Here is a 21,158-nt window from a genome sequence, read left to right as displayed (position 1 = left end):
TTACCCTTTGAGAGCGACTCTTGACATTATATGAGGATAACTCATGTAGAAACATATTGGATTTCATATAGGTGTTGACTTGGCATTATTTCTATTGGCCATCATCATCATTGATTATCATCCTTTGCATTGACCACTATTGATGACTTTGGCAGTCAAAGTTGAATCAACACTTTGTTTGTTTGGTTGCGAGAATACAAATATAGGAATAGGAATAGTTATTCTAGAATAGCTATTTTGGAATAGAAAATAGGGATACATATTCCAATTTTCTATTTGGTTCAGCCATAATTTGATGGGGAATTCATGGACCCAAAATTTTTATATTTTCTAAAATAAATAAAAATGGAATAGGAATACGTATTCCAATTCTGCAAATGCTCATTTTGGGCAAAAATTGGAATACGCATTCCTATTATATTCCTATTCCCAATTTTGATTTGGTGCATCCAAATGGAGAATTCAAAATTTTAAGAATTTCATATGCCTATTCCACTCAAATTCCTACTTCTAAACGGGCTTGTCACTTCATTTATTGAAAGACTAACACGTATTTATAACTGCAAATTTTGCATAATCTTGGTATCCATGAGAATAATGACTTCATATTTGGGTGAGTGTTATGTGTTGGATGAGGTGTGTAAGAGGTGATTCTAAAATTAGAAAGGATGTTGTATCATGTTAATGCTTAGTGTACGAGAAGCAGAGACATATCCTATTTATTAAGATGAGTCTAGTCTAATATATTTGTGTATCCCAAATTTTGGCAATACTCTATTGATTATTCTAAAGAAATATCTTGGATGTAAGAATGGTTCAATATATAAGTTAATGACCTCATTCATCTAAATAGTTGAAGCAAAAAAAATATATTAGAGAGGTACATATAAAATATTAATAATGGAGATAAAAATCATACCCAAGGAAGTTTTTTGAAGATCAATTGTAGATATTTGAGCAGATAATGAAGTTTAAATTACAATGATGTGTGTGATGAAAGATCAAGTATATAATATATGGTCAGTTTTTATCAAACATTACATAGTATAGCTAGCAATAACAGATTGTGAGGACCCATAAAGAAATTAGTACATCTAACATATATAATCAAGAATTTGGTGGGAAAATATTCCCTTGTCTGGCGTACTCTATTTCTACAGCTGTAGTTCACATCAAAAGATTTATAGTGTAATGAAGATAATATAAACTCAAAATCTCACATAAAACCTATAGTGCTCAAGAGTTAACAATGATCTCAATATAAACATAATGGAGACTCACACTCTTACATCATTGGTTTGCCTTTCCTTGGTTTGCCTACCTGTGTTATAGAGGCCTACTAGGTTTTTTGGTGTAGGTGTTGGGAGAATTTTCTACTATATTTAGAGTGATATGGAGGTTGTTTTCCTTTGACATCACCTAGCTATGGGGTGAGAGTTCCATATGCTTATGGTTTTGGGCCGTGGGAATCCCCTTTTTGGCATTGACGGTATACCCTTGGGGTAGTGAGGGGTCTTCCATGGTGATCCCCTTTTTATGAGTTGGGGTACCCATTTAGGGTTTGCATGCATGGTTTTTGCCTTTTTTGGCCTTTTAGAGGGTAGTTCTGGTCCTGGAGTGCTCTGTGGTTGATAGATTGGCTGCCTCTACCCAACAATGGTATTGTTGTAAGAGATGGGGATTTCTCCAGGTGGCCCTTCATACTTCTAGGTATGGTGTGACCATTTTTATCTCTATGGGTGATTCTATGGTGTTCCCTCTTAATTTCTTTGGAGGATGCTTTGTTGTAGGATAAGTTGGATCTAGGGGCACAACTATGTTTTAAGAAGGGACTATAATGGGTTTGTTCTTCCAGTTGTTTCCCTGGTTTTATTTTTTGGCTTGATCTGCCTATGCTCCTTCTTTGGGCACTCTATGATCAGATCTATTGAATGGTTTCTCCCTTGTTTTGGGTGGGCCTTGGGTTTTCACTTAGAGAGGATCTAGTACTTTTGTGGTGTTATGACTCTGTTGATCCTCAATTATTCTATATTTTTCATTATTTTGAGAGTTTGGAAGAGCATTCAATCTTATGGTCCTTTTCCAAGTGGATGGTGGAAGTTTTCAAGGGCGCCCTCCTTGGTTCCTCATTATTTTTGGGTAAGTATTTTTTTTTTGTAGTGGGGTCTCCCTCTTACTAGAGTTGGAGGCTTTTTTGTATCTATCATTTGGTGGACTTTGAACTCTGTGTCTCCTTCCCATGATACTTTTATAGAGATGAAGTTTCCTAAGATTCGTTGGCTTGAGGGGTGGTTTCAAAAGTGGTTTCTTTTGGGTTCTTCCTCCTTTCCATTATCCGTTTGAGGTGGGCTCCCTTTCTATTGAGGTGTAAGGGTATTTTGTTGGGAGGATTTGATTGGAGAAACCTCTCTCCTTATGGATTCAATTGGCCCAAGAATGTATATTTTCATATTACTAATTAGGATGTTCTCAAAGATTACTACTATGTTTTGGGGATGGGGTATTTTCCCTCTCTACCTCATGATCTATCAGACCATGTAGGGTCTTGACTTGCCCTGTTGGGCTTATGTGTGCAGCCTATGTGCTATTCTTTCCATCTTTTTGTTGATGTCCTTTCATATGCCCCTAGTTGGCTTTTGTATGTTACGTCGTTATGTTGAAAATTTTTCTGCAGTATTCCATCTCTAGGTTTCATATCCCTATTAGAATTTGGTTGTGATGGGTTTTAGGGCTCCATCAAAACTTGTTTTACTTAATTAAAAACAATAATCTCAATACACAAAGGAGATTATACCACTCATATTGGATTGTTGCTAGACTCACTTTATGATTACAAATCTACATGGTGTGTGATTTATATATTCGGTTTTGATATTGTACTTCCATTAGAGGTAGGAAGTCAAACATTGGTAAGAGGATTTTCATAGTTGAAGATGTTGAGGACAAGTTGTTGGACCAGTAACATTGCTAAATTGTATGTAACTTTTAGTTCTAAATTATCAAATTCTAAGTTATCTCATTACTACTTATGGTGTTGATCCCTTAGAATTTGTGTGAGGAAATGTGATCGTGTAGGGGAAATTAAGCTCGAATGCCCATACTAGGAACTTCTCAAGCCTCTGTGGTTGAGATGAGAGGACGATTAAGTTTTGAGAAGCCATTTAAGTCATCTATGGGTTTCTCTTTCTTGAACAAAGCTTGGAGTATTCGTTTATATTGGTTATCTAAATGGATATATGTATCTTTACGATGAAAGACCAAACTAGAGCTTGAATATAGACTAGTACTCAAATAAGAAAGAATTAGTCACATCTAGATGAATGTTCATGAGCACATACTTAACATCTTGAGATGAGTATCATTGGCTAATACCTCTTGAATGCCAATTTTATTTGCATATCATAGTCAATTTCTTATCTATATCCATGCATACACTAATACATTTGGCATCGATTTGCGACAGCTATGTGTCGCAATTACGACTGATATGTGTCGCCACTGCGACAGTAATAGATGTCATTATTTTTAGTCACAAATTATGATGTCTATCCTATACCGTTGCAATTACAACACATATCCGTCGCTATCCCACCACTTTATTGAGACATCAACACCATCACAATTCTGGCAGTTGACATTGCAATTGCGATGGAAACCCCAGAAATGGCAACGGTTGTTGACCACTTTATTGTGACATCAACACCGTCACAATTCTTGTGGCCTCCATCGCAATTGCAACATCTACCACTAGAATTGCTATGGCAATTGTCGTCACAGCTACAACAACACCATCGTAATTTTTGTTGCTGACATTGTAATTGCGATGTCTACCACTAGAATTGTGATGGTCATTGCCGTCACAGCTACAAAAACTCTGTTGCAATTCTAGTGGTAGACGTCGCAATTGCGACAGATACAAAGTAAAACAAAACAAAAATGTCCTCGGTTATATTCAGTTGTCAATACTTGCCCATACTGACCACCCCTGTCAATTAGTTGTCAATACAGTTATTTTTCCATATAGGCAAGGATTTCTAGGCTAGATTGAATTGAGAAAGAAGGCACTAAAAACACATTACAAGAAGAGTTGGAGTGCAAGATTGATAACATAAGACAAAAAGTGGAGTTATTTGTACAAGAAGAAATTGACCCGAGATAAGTGTACGAGGAGACAATCTCAATTTGTTGACCCAGGAAGTTGAAGTGAAGATGCAAGGTCTTCAAACAAATGAAGATCATAACTTGAGTCTTGCTCAGGTTCACCACCAACTGGCATTGGTTGCAAAATGAGGCCAGTTCATCAATAAGCCTTTGAAGCCCCTCTCGAGAAGAGGCCAGAAGGACCACATCATCTACAAACAGGAGAATGGAGATCAAAACCCAATGCAAGTAGAAGCCATCCTTAGGGAGCAAAGCCTCACAGAGGGAGACCTTGAGCTCATCAATATAGATGCCCACTAACGTAGGGGAGAGAGAGCAGTCCTACTTCACCCTGATGGTGTTGTGAATCGGATCTAAAAATCCCTCCAGAGTCCTAAATCTACCAAACATTGTCTCGTAGAGTCTCATAATCACTATCACTAGTATATTTGGAGTACTAATGTCTCTGAGTCTCTAAAAGAGAGCCCCCTAAGGCTTTGATCAAAGCCCTTGCGAAAGTCTACGAAACAATAGTAGACTTTTGCAGTACAGTGTCGAGCCTCCTCAATAGCTCACAAGGTTAAAATGTGATCCATAGTCTAATAATCTGCATGGAATCTCATATGTCCTCTAGCACGATACTATCACTTGTCAAGTTGTTGAGTAAGGTATGCCCGATCATGATGGTCTTATAGTTGTCGGGGTCTGATGCCAGCCCAGATTTGTGAATCGAGTAAATCACGTGCCTCGACCAAGAAGCATGGAAACCAATACACACCACCCTATTGAAGAGCACTGGGAGGATGGGGCACATAATCGAAATACCAATCTTTAAAAACTTTTCCTGAAAACTATCCTTGTCGGCAGCTCTGCTACATTTCATAACTCTGACGGCCTCACAAACTATAGATGGAGAGAAAAGATGGCAATGGGTGGGGGAGGTAAGATGAGTGGGTTGTTGACCGGGGATATCATAGAGAGTAGAGGTGTGGGAAACCAGGGAGTGCCAATCAAGGGTGGAAGGTAGGGGAGGATAGCGAAAGAACAAAGTGTGCCAGAAGGATTTTGGGTTGTGGGCAAGCATGTCGCAAATGGATATGCACTATTAAGCCACAAATAATCACTTCCTGTGATGAATAAGACAATGATATCAAGAGCCCATCTGAGTGCACAAGGGGGAATGGGTAGCAAAAGATGCATGCAAGGAGCGATGGAAAGACTTACACCTAGCGTCGAACCAAAGATTAATAGGACATGATTTTTGACTAGCGTAGCCAAGGGGGAGGAGGTGCGGTGGGGTATGGAGAGGAGGGTGGACTCCCAGATACCATCAGCAACTAGATCAAATAAGAATGAGGCCTGGGAGGGATTAGTAAAGCAATTTGGGGGGATTAGTAGAAATAAAATTATACCATTTGTAAAGTTTAAACAAACCAACATATTAAGAAAAATAATTCTAAGTAGGACATGCTCTATTAAGATGCATCTAGTTTAGAAGCTTATTGATAGTGTAGGAATATGTACTATGTTTACCTTCTCCCTACAGGTTGAGAACTCCTTATGAGGTCTAAGTAGTCTTTCTAGTTCTTGGGACATGTTGGATTGTAGCTATGACACTCATATTAACATCCTTAAATGGAAATATTTTTTCCTCAAAACAATCACTTGTTCCGAACACATTCGTACATGATTCATCTATTGTTCTTGGTAAGGTTCTTCTTACTTGAGTTTCTTGCTTCACTTTCACCTCAGGTTTAATCCTCTTTATTCCTACATGTGCTTCATTTTCTCCATCAACAATTGGATGTCACTAAAGCTTTTGATTTTCTCCATATTACTTGAGTTTCTTGCTTGAGCCTTTGATATCACTAATATATCCGAACTCAATCTCCACAAACAAAACAATAACTTGCAAAGAAAATTTGAACAAAATATAAATGGGAAAATTGATTCTCTTTTGGACAAAGGTATGCTGCTATAATAGGAGTACAAGGCCACAAAGGACATAGAGTATAGTTCATCAAAATAGTGGACTTTGAAACTCTAAAACAATGAAGAATAGCTCATCACTTTTACAACTCTAAAACAATGAAGAATAACTAATCATTATGGTAATAAGACATCAACGCTACAACTCATAACAAAGAGAGTACAGTTATGACTGTCAGTGACAATATGCAAAAGATGCAGTGACCATGGAACCATCAACAAATAGTGGCATTGAACATCAAACTAAAACACATATGCAGTCATGTGCTATATAAAAAATAATCTAACCATCGACACTAACGACATAGCAGAGATAATGTCTAAAAATAATGGTCATGGAAAGCAAGTAGGCATGTTGTTTTACAAAGGCAAACGGGTACGAGTATGTTGTGATAAACCCAAACCAATGTTACTTGACTCACAGTGATCAATCTAAATATAAGTTTGAGAAATACGTTAAGGAAATACTATAGTCGTAAGCTTATGAAATACAATGAAGTCATTGATGCATTAGTGATGATAGCACTAGGGCAACATGCTATTGTAGTGGTAACATGCAGCTATAGGAGTTAATGCACTCATTGAGCAGTCCCAAATTAAAAGAAGTCATCAGCAATAAAAGAAACATTAATTTAATGAATATTATTGATATCTCATGAAAGGAAATTGTGTTGTATAAAGCAACATGACAATACAATGGAGGTGTTAGCACTGATTAATAATACCATTGGCAATTGCAGGAGATTATTGTTTGATGAACTATGTAAGTGCACTACCTTAAATGACAGTCAACCATGTTTATAGTTAATATTGATGGTGATCAACAAAGTCATATATTATGAAAATGTCACCAAATATGCCATTAAAATAGAGATGGTATAAAACCCCAGGATTTACTCACTAAAGTATTGAGCTAAGAATAAATGAGCATTTATGAAAATGATTAACTCATTAACGTATCATGCTAAAAAACAATGAGCCTTTATAGTACACAAATAAACAAATAGAAATCCCAAAGCATTTGTTGTAGATTTCTTCAAAATGGAGATGCATGATAGTTTACTAAGTAATAGCATACAAATCAATTATGTCTTGGGGTAGATAACGTCTTCCAGAAGACAATCAACGATAAGAATCAAGTAAGGTATTGTTATTAAAAAATGCAGGGATAGAAAGTATTGATCAAACATTCTGAGATTAAAATGAACTTGCCTTGTGTTCATGACTAATGGCTAACATCTCCCCTCAATCTAGCTTGTGTTGTCTAAGGCCTTGGGAAACTTGAAACAAAATAATTTTTAGGTCCTTCGCTGAAGCTTCATTTTGAAATTGGTGAACCTGCATAGACAAATAAAAATAAAATTATAAGGTATCATGATGCCATCTCCTTATTACCAATAATTTGTTTGAGTATGTTTTCCACCTATGAACTACTATTGTATATGAGAATCTTTCCTCATCTTTTGTAAATTTTCTGATCTTATAATATAAAGGGAGTGGTCCCCAAGAATAAGAAACTAGTGATTAAAGAAAACACATAGTTATCAATAATGATAAGAGTCTATAAGTCTCAAATAAGTGAGTTAAAATCCAATTCACAATGATAAAAATTTATACTTGACATGAAAGAACATGTCTATAAAATTGTTATTTAGTCATAAATTTATTGGAGATTCATAATATAGAATACCCAAAATGGATTCACTCTAGATGCATTCTTCACAAAGTTAATAAGATCAAAAGAGAAAATATTATCTCTTAATAATATGACATTTCCACTGACATTCAGTGTCTTAAAATTTCAAACTCAACATTTATCGTTTGTAGTGTCAGTTTATTTTCAGCATGAATAAGACATTGAGACTAATATAAACTGAACTCAAGCAAGAATCAAGTCCAAAGGGATTTTGATGACCTGGAACAAAATACTCTTCACCGTATAGTGTTCTAAAACAATTTAGGGTGCACCTCTGAGAGCAGGACCTAGATTCATATCTCTATTACTGAATTCAGGAGACCAATTAACAGTATTTAAAAACTTGATTAGCTCTAAAAAGTTCTTGTTTGCTGGAGACACTTAAAAGATTTTCACCATTCTCGCCATAACCTCCAATTGCATAAACAAGACCATCCAACACTACATAAGAAAATTCATAGTGTGCCACATTCATTTATGTTAGTTTGCTCCGTCCAGCACACAGTCTAGTACCAAGGGCTTATCAATCTGGCATTTCCTTATGCCAAAATGGAGTTAAAGCCTAAAGATATCTAAAATCCAATCATCTCACAACCTTAAAACTATCTCATCTAATCGAATTTAATGTCATAAAACAATTTATCTAATTTTAGTTACATTCAATTCACCATAATCAAACCTTTAATTAGATTTTGGTACTCCCGTGTAACATCTCTAATCACTTACAAATGGGCTATTCTAGATGTTGGTATTAGAAATAGCATGGATAGACTAATCCAATGCCCAAATATTACCAATTAACACTGCTCAAATAAGAATGAGATTCAATTAAGTCTTACCTCGATCATGTCCCTGATATTGATGACCAGAGTAGATGGGTTTAACAAGAATTCATTCACCATCATTACACATCTGTAGCCCTACTATTTCATCATCCTGCAACAAAATAATCAAAGCATATCCATCTTAATGATGGCTTATGCCTAAACCCAGATCCGGTCTTGGGCAGGGTGGGTAGTAATTCAATCTCATTCTCTATCTCATTTTTCCTCACATGTTAAGAAAATAGTTTGGTGGTAGCCCAAGATATTCAGATAAGAGGCAAATAATTTCATTGTGAAGTCTTTTAATTCGAAAATCATATTGATCCACAGTTAATCTGCAACAAACGAGCAGCATGATTTGAAAAAAAAATTGAAAATGATGAAAATCAGATGTATAGAAACAGAGCTAATACACCAAGAAATTATTTTGAAATGGATTGTAAAACTTAATGACGTAGATGTGCTTTTCATACCTACAGCCATCAGAGGCCTAGGACAGTGGAAGAGGCAAAAATAGATTTGACATAATATTTTTATCAATATGAATTAACAAAGATTTGGGTACCTAAAATCCGTTGGCTTTGTTGGCCATAAGTCCATTTTTCTATCCTGTGGGGGCAGAGTAGTCAAGGACGTCATATCTGCCCAATCTAGTACTTGTTCATCAGAGATTACAAAAGCCTGGCCATAGCCTTCAAGCTCTTGTATTTTTTATATGAGTTTTTCTTGCAGGGGCAGTTGAATGAAATCCCTTACAATTCTCTTCATTCTATCTATCAGGAAAAGAGGAATTCCATGATTCACAGCCTGTAATAGAGATATACATATCATATTAGTGAAGCAAGCAAGTTAGAAGATTAAAAACAATATGGAACCTGACCCCTATTCTACAACATAATTTATAGTCAATATTGAAGCTACCCACTTGAAAAAATCCCCATCCTGACATGCAATGCCAAGCTTTTCTAATTCCTTTTGCCTGTAGAGATCTGATTCTCCCAAAAACATGCCCATATCAATAATGGGAATGTCCAATTGATGAGTAGGAACGACATTTGGGCACTCTTTCTTTGATCTAATATACCTTTAGGGGAGGCTGTGAAGGTTTTGAGATGCCTAATTCTTGAACAATAGGAATTGTACCATCAGAGAAATCAAATACCATAGCTGAATTAAACATGATAGTTTTTCAATCTAAACAAACCACCTTACGAGTTCTAACCCCTCATTCTCAGAATTCTAAAGTTCCATCAAATGGATTAAATACCAAGGTAAAATATTTTGTTTATTATTATATGTATTATATTATATATATATATATATTTTTTTTTTATGAATATTTATTTAGATTGGCTAATTTTTAGTAAAAGTGAAAATGGGTGGAATTTGAATCTTAATGGCTAGTACAATAATGATACAACTTAATCATCACATTATACTCAAAATTTAATAGTTAAATTTATCTTTTATATCACATGATAACATTCATTAACACATTAGATTTGTTAACATGCAACATTCATCAATATTCTGCATTAAACATAATTCATGAACATTCATTTGCACATAATTAAATTCATTGAGACATAAAATTCAGTCATTATCAATTAAGGTATGTAGATGACAATTATTTTTTTCTTTTCTTTCTATTTCTTTTTTCTATGTATGCTCTAAGAGGAGCATCAGTGCCATCATCAATTCCCCCCTCATCAATTGTTCTGTTCTCTATTCTTGATGATCTCAAATTCCTATGTTGTTGCAAGTGGGGGTCCTCTGCAATAACAAATAAAAGAGTTAAATTAAAAATAATTTATTATAATTTTTACAAGTATTTAATTATTTTAAATAACATAACTGTGGTGCTCTTTACCTGATCTGACCACATGATTTTGTCTGGACTCAACGTCGACACGCTCATGAACATCGACCCCTCGATCCTCTATAGCTGCTATACAAAATGTTACGTTAATCCAAACACCAATTGCAATTATATATAAAAAATTTAATAGCAAATGTATACCTCCACAATTGGGATGCACATTTTGCGAACCTTCAACATCCACAGATTGTGTAGAAGGATTTTCAGGTTGCATTCCAACATCCTACGCATTGTTATCATTGCTTGCTTAATATAGATATACTCACTTTATATTGGAACTTAACATCAAATAGACTAATTGGTAAAGTATTCAATTTGAAATAAATTTCATTTAGCTTATTTACCTGTGGCTTAGATGCACCATTATTAGAACCTTCCACACTGATTTCAGCTCGTAGCCATTCAGCCACGACTCTATAGCCTTGTTGGAAGCCAATTCTCTTATCCTCTTCTGTGAGGCATCTCTTGAACTCTGAGCCCTGCATTTTTGCATGGTATGGTGAATTTTACTTGCATTGTTTCATCAACCAATGGAGGGTAGTTAAAATATCAAAAGGAAATGGTAAATAGTTAGCAGGGTTTCCAACCCTTGTTACACCTTATTTTGGTCATGTTGGAGTTGTTCTAAACTGTCTTTGGTGTTTGGGAGTCCTAAAGGATCCAATTGCACTCTTGGTTGGGTGTGGAGAATAAAGGTCAAGTGCTGCAATCTGCCCTGTGACTGTTAACAATAAGTTTGCCTTAGACTTGATTTGTTTTGGGTTGTGTTGATGTTTGTTTTGGTTTCCATTTATGTTAGAGGGTTGGAGTTTTCCAAAACACTTGGTATCAAGGTTGGGTGTATGAGGCCTTGAATGGTACAAGGGAGAAGTAACTAGTATGCAGCCTTATGTGATGAGTTGGGTCCATGAATTAAAGGAGCAGTTGTAACAACAGATTAGTTCCTTGTTTGAAGGTGAATCAAGCCTTGAATGTTCTTGTGGAGAATAGAGGATTGGGGTGATAACTTGAATTGCCTAGTTGTTCCAAGGTGCTAGGAGTTTGTTGTTGCTTCCAAAGTGTGTTACTTTGCATCATATATTGGTGTGGAGGAACACTGAGATCCAAGTTGAGGATCAGGAGCATAGATAAGCTAGTCTATCCTAGCATTTCCCATCACATTATATAAAAAATTGATACAATTTTTCATTTACTAATACTTACAACTTGTGCTTGAAGTTTCAAAAAATCAAAAGAGTCGAGCTTGTGTGTCCCGTGCTTTTCTAGTCTTGCCTTTGTTGCCTTTGATGTGTCAAGAAATCTATGAAAAGTTTGAAATATGTTAGATAGTATAAATATAGAGGTTAATTAGTACATAATTACATTCTCAACAGTATCACATACCTTGTTGTACTCTCTACTGGTGTAATATTATTTTTCTTGTCAGCTTTATACTTTCCATCCAAAATCAGAGCCTACCACTCAGCCTCAAGAACATAGGGTGAACGCTTGTACCTGGGGTTATCCTATAAATTTTTTATGTACTGGTCCCTAATATACTTCAAACATAAACCAGCTTTTTCAAGGAGCTTGTTTCTCTCGAATGCACGAGGTCCAAAGAGTTGGGTCATGCTCTCTATAAGATCATCCTTCAACAGTTTGTCTTGGTTATTCCACCTTTTAAGTAAAAAAAACATGTTAGACACATAAATGAAGTGGAGCTACCTTTAATATAGTTCAAGAAATGGATGAAAAGAAAAACTATTCTAGCAATGATATGAAATCAAAATAGTGGTTTGGGGTTTTAGTTAGGATATGATGTACCACCAAGTATGCAGGGTGGGCCCGAATATTTGCAAACACTCATCACCAAGTTTTCTCCAAAAAAATCATTCCCTACAAAACAATCATGGGATCATTAGTCGATGAAGAGTGATCAAAAACTAAATTACTATTATATCACTATAGAATAATAATAACTTTAAAGTGCTTGGAACTTTGGCTACTTTTAATGGAATGCCTTCATCGTCGTTGACAATCAATATGACATCCTTCACCGTTCTCGTACTAGGAACATAGGAACATCTAGGAAATGATGCTACAGCTCTTATTTCAAAAAGTTTCATAAGTTTCATAAGTCTTTGTCACGAAGTATAAAAGAACAAATGATAATTGATGTTAAAAAGTTGTAAAAAAAAAAACTGTTTGTTGCTGTCATAAGAGAGAAAAAGAGGGATTTGTGTACCAGTAGATGGTGCAACAGTCGATGCCTATAAGCTACATGTTGTTGACTCAGCAGTCGGAAAGAGATTTGTGGTTGTCATGGATGGAGGCGGCGTCATCATAGGATTCAATTGATTTGAAGTTGAAGAATAAAATTGTTAGAGCATGCATAAATATAGAACACATGGACTAACATGGACAAGATTGTTAGAGCATTAAAAAAAAGGATTGTTCGAGCATGTATTGTCAATGATTATGATGATTCCTATATATATTCAGTGGAAAACACAAGTGGGGAATGGAACATGTGATCTACCTGAACCACCTGCAGCACCCTCATCATGGGAACGAGGCTCGAAATCATGCAAAATACTCTGTAAAGACAACACATCCATATTTTAATTAATGCCATAAAAGAGCATAACATAAAAACCATTATTGAACTCTTGTTATAATTAAAAATTTCATTATTACTTACTTTTAAGGTTTCAGAGGTGTGCAACAATTCAGATCCCCTATCTCTTATTTCCTGAGTAGTAGACTTTATGGTTGCCAAACATATAATTTCTCTACCAATTTTCTTTAGCAACTTTTTAATCGAACTGATTGGGTCATTGGTCTCTGCTAAATCAATATAGAAAGGGTCCTCCTTAAGGGGGGGCTGCTGATCAGGGACTGCAGGTTCCTTTCCCTCCCTCCGACCACTAGCCCTCTGTGACAACAATAGTATTAGTATTATCAAAATTACTCCAAAACAATGAAGAAAACAACATTTAAAAAATAACATTTTGCTTCTATCTAGTTTGCACAATTATAATGAGTTTTACCTGCTCATGTGTAGATGAGCTGAGAACATCGCTAGCATCCCCTCCGGGCGGTTGCTCCATATTGTGCCCCTGTGTCAAAGATCAAGTATAAAAATGTTAGCCAAAAATTTATTGAGTAAATGGTATGTTGGAGTCATTGATTAGAAGTTGGTTTAATAGTATGTACCACCCCCATGATAGTAGCCTCATTTGTATCTATGCAGTTCAAATTGTAATCAATAAGAAGCTCTTCCCCTGCACATATTGATTTTATTGCACAAATGAATACACAATTTCCCTCGCGTGCCTCAAATATGCAATTGGGTTGCTTTATAGTTGACCCAGGTCGTGTACTGTTTATAAAACCTACAATATTCCATGTTTCTTTTGGCCTTCCATCAATGTATATAGCCACACTTTTACTTTGATTATTGTCTTGCTGTTGTATATAATTTGCCGAGAGGGCATACCTACGCATACTATTTTTATATTGAACAATATGCATCCAACTTTTGTAATCATAACATGGTCCAACATACTCCATCAATTCAAAAACTTTGTTGTAAGATACCTTTATGCCATCCATAGAAATAGGTCCAAACCATGTAATGATGATGGTGCTATGCGATATATCCTCTCGTTAACACAAAAATCAGTGTTTATTGGAGGAAGTTCCTTGGGTACCCAATGTTTCTATAGATGTTGGTACCTCAAGGGCACCTCAATGTCACCTTCTGTCTCATCATCATAACAACATGACCCCCCTTGAGCAATGAAAAATTTCATGCATTTATTGAATTTCCTTCTAGTCCTTTGACCTCTAGTTAATCTCCCTATTCTAGATAAACTGCATGTCTCACTTTCCTCTTCTATTCCTATATTTCCCTCACTCAAGGAAGACACTTCTAACAAATACCTATTCGCTGGTACCTAAAAATGGGAGAGATCTTAGAAGACATCAATCTTACTATTGATAAGTGTATTAAATAGACTGTTTATAAGGAGTATTGACTTATACCTGTCGATCCATGAGATTGTGTGGGATGCTCTTGAAAGGGGTTCAGTTTCTTGCAAATGTAATTCAATTATCATGAGCATAATCACATCATAATCATAATCAAATCCATCATAAGCATCACATAAAAATTAAAAACATTAAAAGGTACATAATAAAACACTTAAATCAGGCTCACATTATAAGCCTACTAGGGAAGTAGGCCTAGTGAAGGGCTAAAACTGGGTTTTTGTATCAGCTGATGAGTTGAGGGCTTAGTCACCTTGGGGACATGCTATTTGAATTTTTTTGATGTGTGTGGAGGTGGAAGAAACACCTAGTTAAGGTGAAGTCAAGTTTGGTGCCTATTGAGGCATTGTGAGCATTTGATAGTTTGTTGATTAGATTGCTTGGATGAATCCATTGGATGGATTGACGAACATTCATGGGATTATTCCAAAGATGTAGAACCTAAGGTGGCATAAGGATTTGGTGTGCACTCTAATAGGTTATGGAGTTAGCTTGGATCAAGGAGAGGGAACTTATGAAGATGCTTGGTTGGTGTTGTGAGAACACTATGGAAGTCCCTCTTGTTATGAATGATTGCAAGTCCACCTAGGGTCTCTGCATCACCTACAGAGGCATAATTATTAACCAAAAAATTGGGTAAGCACTTATATTATGTTTTCCCTATGAATTTTATTTTAGGTACAACTCCCTTTTATAGATATTTAATGAATTCCCTTTTCTAAACTAAACACTTACAAATGCTTTTGACCTGAAAGAAAATAAGGCTCAATACATTCATGCATCAATATGTGTTTTAAATAGTTTTATTTAATTAATTTAGATTAATAGTTAATTTAGATTAGCAGTATTCTATTTGTAGTTGAAACTTGTAGCTTTTAAATAGATAATGAATAAACTATGTAACCATATATATAAGACAAATATATTTCTATCAAGAAATGAATATTAAATAGATTAAGGATTGATGGCATACCTCTAAATTCCATCATCATCATCCTCGTCGTCATCATCATCATCATCATCATCATCATCATCATCATCATCATCATCATCATCCTCGTCATCATCATCATCATCATCATCATCATCATCATCCTCGCCATCATCGTCATCATCAACATCATCATCATCAACATCAACATCATCTTCATCATCATCATCGGTAGCAGCATCATCATCATCATATTCTTCTTCTTCTTCATGAAAATTTGTGTCAGGAACATCATCCAATAACTGTCGATTGTGATCACCATCTACATCATCTTCTACTTCTTCGGTATCTTCTTCTTCCATTGCATTATACTTTATTGGCCTTCCTCTCAGTTCATGTCTAAAAACAAATGACCAACCCGGTTTATGTGGAACCTCTGAGTAAAATACCTGCTCACATTGGCTTGGAAGAACATAAGGCTCATCCCCAACTGGCTCAAACGACCTTGTATTAACCATTGTAAATCCATTATCATGTTCAATAACAATTCTATCAGGATCATTTGGATTAAGTCGTAGCCTGTACAATTTGACAATGAAGAGTACTAATTTGAAGGAACTAAAGTCACACTCAAGTATATCATCCAAAATGCCATAGTATCAATTTTCAAACTCTTGAGGATGTAAGTCATTTCTAGATGAAATATTAGTCAATTGAAAGACTGCAGTTATTCCTAAATCACAAGTTTTCTTTGTGTCATCCAACACTTTGATGCGAAATTTTTGACCCTTATAGAACATAGCCTTGTGGTGTTTAACCTGCAATAACATGTGAAACATGTCAAAATTATTGTATCGTGAGTTGATAAACATACGGGTGATTAATAAATTTGTACGTACCTGGAAATCTCTTGAACCATGTGCTAAATCTATTTGCCTTTGCGTAACATTTGAATCTCCATTATGATGAGCTTCTTTAACCAATGAAGATACACCTTCCCATGTTAATGTGTGACCAGATTGTTGACATCGTTCAATCCATACCATCATCCAATCAAGATTGTTTGCAATATACAAATGTAGTGCATCCCACTCTCGAGCACTTGTGCAAAAAAAAATAGACAACTTACAACCGATTTATTTTGAAGATTAAGAAATAATTTATTACACTAACATCTTATAATTTATTACCTCTCACTTTCCTCAATGTACCTTTCCCCATCAAGTACTCCCCTTCTAATTTTTTAAAAGGCTCGAGATCCCAAATGTGATCTACATGGATATTTGATGCAAACTTAGGAAGATATTCAGTAATGTACACCATAGTCTGGTATACTATATATCCCTCTACCATAGAACCCTCAGGATGTGCTCTTTGTCAAACCAAAGCCTTCAAAGATTTCAAATGCCTCTCAACCATCCACATTGACCTAGTGTGTACAGGTCCACACAATTCAATCTCCTCAACTAGGTGCATGAGGTAGTGTCCCTGTGCATTGAAAAAAGTTGGAGGTAGACACTTTTGCATTTCACAAAGTAAATGAGGAATTCTTCTCTTTCAATAGTTTATATCTTCTTTATGAATTTCTTTATATGACAACCACCTACATTAAGAGATTCAAGTCACAAAAAATATATAGATACGAGACTTTACAAAATAATATACAATAGATTAAATAGCAAGAAAAATAAATCGTGAATATAATAAATATATACAACAAATTGAACAGATATTATTGCTTACCTCATGTATTTTCCAAGATCGTATATCACTTGTTTGATGTTATTGTTGAAGTGCTCTTGGAGAGATAGAGGAAGCACGTACTGTAGTAATTATAAACCAATCATTTCATTGTTTTCTAACATAACATAATGAAAAATACACATAATTTATGAATATATTGTAAATACAAAAGAACATAACTTACCTTGACGAAAGTATGCCAATCATGCATTTTGAGCCCTGGCCCAAATTCACTTTTTTTTATATGAGATTGTTTATGTTCGCAGCAAATCCTATGGGAAATCAAAAATTTTCGTATGACTTCTTTTATGGCATTACTTTGCTGCTCTGTTAATAACCAAGGAAGGGCAATTATATTAATCTGATCTCTGTTGCTATTTGAGTGAATGAAATTCTTCAATGCATGATTGGATTCATGAATGTCATTACAAATTTTGATAATTTTTTCTTTTTCACGCCTTCCATCCAATATTTTCCACAATGTCTCTATTATATTCTTTCCAATATGCATAGTATCAAACAAATGCACAATTTGTAAGTGCTCGTAGTAGGGCAACCTACTAAATTGTCTAGGATAGCTTTTTAGTCCCTTTGGAAGGTTGTCAGTACTGCCTTGACGACCTTCACGATCATCAATTACACAATTAGTAAACAAAAATCATAATAGAAATATATAAATTACAAACATAAACCATTAGGTGGAACGACATTACCTCGATGATTAATTCTATTATATTCCAACTTCCATAGGTGAGGTGTCATTCTTCGTGGCTTTGATGTAGTCTCTTCTTTCCCATTGAAAAGATGTTTTTTCATACTTTGATACTTATGATTCCTGTGGAGGAAGTGTCTACACTCATCAAACACCTGCTTTCCTAAACTTTTTGAATGACGAGATTTCATCTTTGGACCACAAACTAGACATGCAAATTTTCCCTTTGTTTGAAGACCTACAAGATAATGATATAATTGGATTATTAAATATGTTGATTTTTATAATTAGAATTATCGTGCGCAGCTTGAATTCACTATAACATACCACAAAAATGTGTTAGCCCTGGGGCATCATGTATTGTCCATGCAAGTATTGCATGGAATTTAAATTGTCTTTGTCCTATTGGTCTAGACACATAATACATAGTGACACCATTCCATAACTCCACCAACTCATCGATAAGAGGCTCAATATATACATTCATATCTTTTACTTGATATTTACCTACTTGAATGAACAGTAACATTACATAATTATTGCGATCGTTTTACTGCAAGATTTGTAAGTACATGTAAATTAATAACTATCAAATGATAAGATACTTGGAACAATCATTGCCAACATAATGTGCTCCCTCTTTATTGACATCCATGGAGGAATGTTATTGTTGATAACAAAAACAAGCCACACCGAGTAAACAAATCTCATCTGTCCAAATGGATTGACATCGTCTGTTGCCAATGAAAGCCTGAGATTACGAGGTTCTTCTTTGAAGTGTTGCCACTTTTCATCTATGTGCATAAATGCCGAACCATTTGCAGGGATTCAAATAATGTCATCTCGACTTCTATTGCATGCATGATAATCCATAAATTGAGCCAACCTACTACACCTGAATAATTGTCGCATCTGTGGAATAATGGGGATGTAACAAAGAACCTTTTGAGGCACCTTTTTTGTTAGTCGATCTATTCAATATCTACTCGTATGACATACAGGGCATTGTGTTGCAAATTCATGTTCTTTATAATATATAATATGATCATTGGGACAAGCATGTATTGCTTCATACTCCATTCCAATATCTTTCATAATAGCTAATAATTATCGATATGAGCAAGGTAGAATATTTGATGGTGGTAACAGAAACTCGCCTATCAATCTACAACAAAAAATATAAGTTGTTAATATAAACAATATTAGTGGTACATTTTTCACCCTTTGTTAACTATAAAGACATATATGACATATCTTAACATATGTGACATTGTTATGTTGGATAAACCATTCATAACCTTCGAGTTCAACAACAACAATACAACAGAGAGAAGAGTTGTTTGGGAGTCTTTGTATAGGGGCTCGTATGCCTTCTCAAGTTTAGGTACATCGAGGCTATCATCATCATCATGATCAGATACGCTTGGACTAAATGTGTCATGGATCAATGTATTTATACCATCATCTTCAATTGTGTTTTTTGGCGCATGATCGTCATCTTCCATGGGATCATTATCTTCACCTTGGATATTCACAACTCCATGTTCCTCCACTTCGAAAACCATATTCTTCGAATTGTTGTGGTTCATATCATGTACTTCCCTAGGGAGATCAACCTATATAAAATTGATTAACATAAATAAACCATAATAATCAACTCATCATCAAGTGATTTCATATGTATATAAATTGTTAAAATGATACAATGAACAACTTACTAGTGGATGATAGTCATGCCCCCCTTCAATGTGACCATTCTCCCTACAATGTCTCTTAACTGTTTTGATTAGCAGTCTTCTATGGTTTAAGCCCTTAAAAATTTTGCAAGGACAATAACATTTTCCATCACCTTTTCTTTTCAAGTTAGACCACAATCTATCGATTGTCTCTCTATTTTGTTCTTCACTTATATTATCTGACATGATCATTCTTCGCAGGAAGAAAAAATCAGGCTATGGAAACTCTAGTCTACAACTTTCACAAACTAAGCAAAACTGTCAAAAGTACACAAATCTTCTTAGACCTAGCTAAATACTTTAATATTTTAAAAATACTTTCTTTAACTTTATTCCTAATACATTTAACCCAATCACCTTTTATAACATTCAGTCAATTGCTCTAGGCAAATTTGTGGATAAGATTATTTGTAAAACTTTGACCATCCGCCTGAAGGTCTTATTTCAAGAGACCTTACAAAATTAAGCCACTAAAATCAATTTCAAAACATATAAGCTAAAACTCTAGTTAAAATGTACATTAGATTAAAAAATATACAATTTTCATACCCGAGCGCACGGCTATAACTCGTGCAATGACCTTCTTGCTTAGCTGTAGAAGTTCTCCAGCAATCAAATTATACAAGCTACAAGGCCCAATAGCAATTTCAAAACATATAAGTGACAAGGCAAGACATATTACATGACATGGCAAAAGGAACAAAATTTACAAGCTTTAGCAAGACATATTAAATGACATCATAGTGCTAGAGAGATCACAATTATATGAGTCAAACATAGTCATGAAAAAGTACATAAATTAGTTATTATATGCAATTAAATGATATATAGTTAGATAGGGACATCCATAGGGCATATTGAAAATATGAAATGGTCATATAGATTTCATATAGGATTTTGAAGATGATAGTGTTCTAAGGCAAATAATCCATTCATATAACCATAATGACATTAAATGTTTAAGCATGGACAATCATGAAATACCAAAATAGAGCAGCAATAAATCATTAGCAATAGTATTTTCTTGAAAGTTTCTAAAGCCTTTTCAAAAAATCCATTTTGTACATATCATGCAATCATGGCATTCCATGATACCACGTTTCTTAGATGAATTTTTTCAAAGAGTTCATGTGCCTCATCTATATTTCCATATTTTGCATACATGTCGCAATTGGTTTTGGTTCTATGATGACTACTAAGGGGGATATTGGTCTCAACACAAGAACTAGAGGTACCATAAAGAAAAATGATAAGTGTGGTGATAAACAATGTCAAGACCATTAGGAACTTTAACAAGACTTCTTCCAAGTGGAATTGGAAGCTAGTAGTACCATAATTCCAGATAAACGTGTAAAATAAATTGAGTCAAAAAAAGGAATAAAACAATATACTATATTCTTTTTATGAAAATCAATAGTTTTTAAGAAATCAATTTGGAGGTTTTCAATTACCATGAACTGGATTGAGAAAGCCTAA

The sequence above is a fragment of the Cupressus sempervirens genome, chromosome 10, assembly GCF_028749045.1.
Source record: "Cupressus sempervirens isolate cs-2001-9-10 chromosome 10, ASM2874904v1, whole genome shotgun sequence".
Lineage (NCBI taxonomy): Eukaryota > Viridiplantae > Streptophyta > Pinopsida > Cupressales > Cupressaceae > Cupressus > Cupressus sempervirens.
Note: the sequence above shows the minus strand (reverse complement) of the source record.